This window comes from Ixodes scapularis, unplaced genomic scaffold (genome assembly GCF_016920785.2).
Source record: "Ixodes scapularis isolate PalLabHiFi unplaced genomic scaffold, ASM1692078v2 ptg000827l_1___fragment_3__unscaffolded, whole genome shotgun sequence".
Taxonomy (NCBI): Eukaryota; Metazoa; Arthropoda; class Arachnida; order Ixodida; family Ixodidae; genus Ixodes; species Ixodes scapularis.
The window spans coordinates 46975-52653 of record NW_024610047.1 but is presented as its reverse complement, the minus strand read 5'-3'; the positions used below and the strand labels follow the sequence as shown (position 1 = coordinate 52653).

The 5679-nt window shown below is 44.4% G+C and overlaps 1 long non-coding RNA gene across 2 annotated transcripts; it reads left to right on the top strand.

The window, feature by feature from the left end:
* The first annotated feature begins 1158 nt into the window (after window positions 1-1158).
* LOC120841281 lies at window positions 1159-5477 on the top strand. 2 transcript variants are annotated; one of them, XR_005715722.3, is made up of 3 exons: window positions 1159-1306; window positions 1987-2258; window positions 5418-5477. It is a non-coding gene; the product is annotated as an uncharacterized LOC120841281 (long non-coding RNA). The 2 variants fall into 2 exon arrangements; XR_006077137.1 differs by lacking the exon at window positions 5418-5477 and adding an exon at window positions 3071-3116.
* The last annotated feature ends 202 nt before the right edge of the window (window positions 5478-5679 follow it).

Here is a 5679-nt window from a genome sequence, read left to right as displayed (position 1 = left end):
GAGGTGCGGGGTAACCGCATGCCCGTGCAGCGCTCCCCCCCCCGAGTTCTCGCAGTGCAAGTCCGAACACAAGCCCCCAAGAACCCAACGAAGACCAGACCGAGATCCGACTATGTCGCCGGAACCTTGGCCTACCCCCGGAATCAGGACCCTTGCTACCCAGCACCTCCACCAAAATGTCACGGGTGGTGACCAAAAGAAAACAGAAAATGAACAAGAAGAAATAAACGTTTAATGTGGCGAACTTGTGCCAAAAATAAAAGGGTACAAAAGAAAACAGCAGAGCGTCGCGGGCGTCGATATCGGCGAAACCGCAGGATCGAGCGCAGAGGCGAGACTGACTCGACAAGGTCGCGAGCGGCGTCTTATCTAGAGTGAGTCACTATCTCGAAGATTCGGCGGAGAAGGTTCGAGCGTAGCGCGCTCGCGGCGAGAATGTACACGCACTTTCTAGAACAATATAAGCAGGGATAAACGACAGAAGTTAGGTCCGGAGCAAGAATAAACGAGAAAGTACTAGAAGTCCGTGACCCTGCGCGCGGCAATACAATCAACGTTAACTACAACCCTTTACGTTGCGAAGACAGTTGTGGCCGACAACGCTAAGAAGCGCAAGCTAGGTCGCTACGTCTCGGCACGACAGTTTGCGCTTCTCCTGGACTTTCTCGGTGAAAGTCGAGTTTTCTCGGGGACTGCTACAGAGAGTTTTGTTACCAAGGAGGAGCGAGATACACTATGGGGCGTAATAGTTTGAGAGTTAAATGCCCTTCGGCCATAAAGAATAACTTTCTGGAACTCACGTGCATGCCAGACGTGGGCTTGCGACCTGAGAGTCTCGTGTCCCTAACAGAAGACCGGTGCAAACCTGCCAACTCTTCCGAATTTTTTGTAAAATGTATGAATTGGGACTAATTCTACGATTTTACGAATCTTGCTTCAAATTTTACGAAAAAAAGATACTTTTTTCATTTCTATTTTTTTTAACATTTTTTTTCGTAAAACCGTTGCTGGCGGTACCTCACACTGCCACAAGAGGGCGACAGGTGCCGTCCACGGCAGCGTTGTGGTTTTTACTATCCGTCTATCCGGGGGGCCACATATCCAAAATCAATCCAAAGCCCAAAGCCTTTGTTTGTGTGTTTGGCGGCGCATGTTGGTTTGGCGTGTTCAGACGTGGTTGGGCCTCTGTTTCGGCCAGTTTCGAGGCGAGAAGTGCAGCGTCTGTGTTTGTTACACGTGTAATCATAGCATTCCTCTGGTTGCGGTGGCTTCGCGGTGCAATGGCAAATTCCAAACCTAAAAAGAGGTACTTTCAGGTGTTCTTGAAGTCCTACACGTCGGAATTCCAGTGCTTTGTGCCGTCCAAAAAGGAGAGAAGTTTGGATTCTGTAGCACGTGCACGTGTAACGTAAGCGTTTTGCACGGTGACAAGGCTGACATTAAGCCTTGCCACCTTGCGAAACAGCCCCCCCCCCCCCCCCCCCCGCCCCCCCGCAATTGCGTGAGTTTTACGAATTTTAATGTCCACAGGTTGGCAGGTATGCCGGTGGAGGCGCGAGTGATGGGCCGTCCCTAAACGCGGAGCAAGAAAAATTATTATTTTTTGTGGGGACGGATTTCTCTCGAGGGGGCGGGCGTGCGCCCCCGACAGTGGACGCGCCGCTGTGGGACTTCACGGCTGCAGCAGCAGCTTCGATAAGTACCGTGAATCTCTTGGATCATGAGCAGACACCATGTTGCTTTTTACCTTATTGAACACTAATGTACAAAACAATGTGGTGCGAATGTATTGCCTCGTGGTGTTTTCCACGAAAGCTTGGATATCGGGGCTGCAGCACATTTCTAGACCCACTCGGAGACAATAAATCCGTGACATTCGAAAAAAAAAATAATATTGAGTTTAGGGTGCACACTATTAGACACAGGTATAACTAGAAGGGCTGTATAGCGTTGTGGCGTGTTACATAGTTGAATTATATTATGCAGGGGTCTGTGGCTGAAGGCGACATGGCAAAGGGAGGAGAGGAGGAACGTCCTGCGCAAGTGGCATGCCCCCTACCACCGAATGGTACGAACGGTCTGGAGTTGATACGGCACGGGATCTGCTGTCCATTCGGCAGGACCAGCTGGCTGTCCAGCGAGAACTGCTGGCCACACAGCAGGGTCTGCTGGCCACCCAGCAGCAGCAGCTGGCAGTTCAGCAGGAAATGCTGCTCGTGCAGAGAGAGGCAGTCGATGCACTCCGTCGACTTGCAAGCGTAGGTGTTAAGAGAACTGTAGTGTAGTGCACTCCCAATTATTGTTGTTAGGCTGATTTTGGTCAACCCTACTTTAGCCAGTTAAGTTAGAAGGCAGTGTTCTTAGACTCAAACTGAAACCAGATATGATTTGTATGTGTATTTGAAGTGTCCAACAGCGAAGGCTTTATTTTGTTTATTTCAATGAAACCTTCCAGTGCCATAATGCTAATGAAAATTGGCAAGCCTTGAGACAAAATTTTTTCAACTTATTGAAAATTACCATACTGTGCTCGACAATCCGAACTACTACGTCTAAACCGTGGTTCAATAATCCACTTCATCGTTTATCTCATAAAAAGAAAAGATGTTTCAGGAGCGCTAAAAAAGGAAATACTTGGCCTAAGCTTGCCACTTGCTCTTCCGAATAAAAAACTATGTTAAAGGGGTGTTAGCACACATTCTTTCTGATAACTCTAAGCAGACATTCTTTCTGCAAACTCTACCTAATATGTTAATAAACAACCCTCGCAAATTTTGGAGATTTGTACTCTGAAATTAATCTAGTGAATAGCTCTTGTAATAACATATTGAATAGTGAATGTGTGAATATTTAAATAGTGCGTTTTCTGATGCTTTCACTATTTCTACACCCATTACTGGAATTTCTCCTGTTATAGAGAATGATTTTCCAATGGATTCAATTGTTATAAACATTCAGGGTGTTTTCAGCGGTATAGAAACCCTCAAAATATCTCCATCATGTGGCATAGAGGAAATCATTACGAAGGCTCTCACTAACACTAAATTTTCATCCGGTCTTTACCTCAAAGATATTTGAGCAGTCCGTGGACACAGGGGTGTTGCCCTCTGACCGGAAAATTAGTAAGTAGGCCAATATCACTCACCTGCCTCTACAAGATCCTCGAGCATGTCATTTACAGGCACCTGATTAACTTCCTGGATTCCTGCAATTTCTTCACCAATGTGCAGCATGGCCTCTGGAAACGCCTTTCTATTGGGACCCAACTACTTATTATAACTAACGATTTGTTTAAAAATCTTGACACCGGCTTTCCTACTGACGCTGTTTTGCTTAATTTCGCCAAAGTTTTTGCTAAAGTCCCGGACAATCGCATTCTTCTTAAACTTTTTTTCCTAAAACTAGATCCTCATGTTCCTAAGTGGATTGAATCATTCCTTATTCATCGCTCTCAATTCGTTTTCACTAACAGCACATCCTCCTCTTTCTCTCCCGTTTCTTCCGGTGTTCCACAGGAAATTGTGCTTGGGCCTTTGCTCTTTTTAATCTACATTAATGATCTCCCTCTTCACATCTCATCCTCTGTTCATCTTTTCACTGATGACCTGTGCTGTTTATAGACTAATAAAAAACCCATATGACCATGTTTCACTCCAGAACGGCATTTAAGGGGAGACACTGCTCTTTGAAGCAAAATTTTACTAAGAAAACACATTTTTAAAAATGTGTTTTTTGAAGTTTGGCAAGCACTTATCATCTTGTCCTGAAGGATTTTCGACATATTGAATGAGGGCTACAAATATATTAAATAGGCTGTCAGGCTTTTTGTGGGTGCCTTTTAGGCATCCGGCAAAAAATGATTTTGAAACTGGAAGGTTCAAAAGTGTCATAAGTAATTTATAAATCATCCTAGAGCTTTCATTTATACCTTATTGGATTGCACATACCTCTCAGTTCACTGATCTATGTTTATTTTCTGAGCTCAGTATTTTAATTTGCGTTAATCCTTTCTATAATCATTGCAAATTAAATTTTTAATATTAATAAATCTAATTAGGTTACCTCAAAACAAAGTACATATTTGTAGTCCGATTGTAATGCCAAATAAGCCATGTAAATTTCATTTTATTTGAATCTCAAGTTATATAAAAAAGCTCTTGAAGCAGTGTGTCACACATGGCAGATGTGTCTCAACATTAGCAAATGCACACACCTTTGCTTTACACATTCTTGCTTCCAGCCCTTAAACTCGTTAACATTCAATGGCACTACCATTCTGACTGCTACACAGTAAAAATATCTAGGCGTTCGTTTAACCACTAATATATCCAGGAATGTTCATGTCGACGAGACAATATCATCCTCAAACCGCTCACTCGGTTTTGTTTGTCGCAATTTCAACTCTGCCTTTTCTATCCTTAAACGTCTCCATTACGCCATGCCTTTCGCCCTAAACTAGAGTATGCTTCAGCTATCTGGCACCCACATCAGTCTTTTTTTAACTAACGCAAATCGAATCTGTCCAGAATCGTGCTGCTCGATTTATTTTTTCTAATTAGTCTCGCTTTTCTTGTGTCACTGCAATGAAATGTCAATTAGCTCTTCCTGATCTTTCCGTTCGTCGCAGAATTTCCCGTCTTTGCCTTTCCATAGAATGTACTATTCGGAACCATTACGACAGTCTCTCCTCAGCCAGCCCAGCTATATCTCTGCAAGACTCGATCATTCGTGCAAGATTACCCTTCCCAAGACCATTTCAACATTCCCTTCTACCAGAAGCTATTGTAGACTGGAATGGCCTTCCAGATGATATTGTCACCATCACCGATAACGCTAAAATCAGAACTGTACTAACCATGCACTCCCCTCTGTAATGCCCTTCGGGGCCTTGAGGGTAATTCTAAGTAACTAAAGAAACAAATAAATAATATTCCGCCACCAGCGTGTGTTCGTGTAATTATAGGAAACTGGCCTCGTTACTGAAGGACTTGTCACGCGGCAACTCTGCCGTCAGTGTAACTAAAATGCATCATTCGCAAGCGCAGGCAAGAACGCCACCAAGGCAGCTCCAAAGGGGAAAGAGAACAGAGTAAGGGTGGATTTACTCGCCCCACATACGCCTTTGATCAGACTTCTCGACTTCTTTCGTTAACACAGCCATTCTCTTTTCTTCTGTGCTTTAGGAGCACCTAAAATGCCAGTAACTCGTTGTCTACGAGTAATCTAATAAGGTGAATGGTGAAAACTGCTCTGCAACATGACTGCACAGAGCTTACCAAGGTGAAAAGTTGTTTGGCAAAAGTTTCCTATTGTATTGCTTGCAACGCGTCTGAAAACCTCTGGCGTGCTTTTAACTTTACTAATGTGTTGCGTAACAGTTTGCATTTTGTGCATAATGCGCTCCCCTTTTCCTGCAGGCTGTAGAGGGACAAGCAGCAGCAAGTGCGCACCAGTCGTCCGCACTGACTTCGCTAGTGCTTCAGCTCGTCGGTGTGCAGAATCTCCATCCGCCAGCCGAATAAAGTGGGTCTCTATGTTCCATTTCATTTTTGGCACGGGTTACACCACCGTTACTTGAACATCTCAGTTGAAAAACTGCCATAGGTGTCCGCTTTGCAGAATTGTTAAAAGCGAGCAGTCGCAGTCCCGCTGTTCTTGCTGCAGCGGCCATTTTGTAAA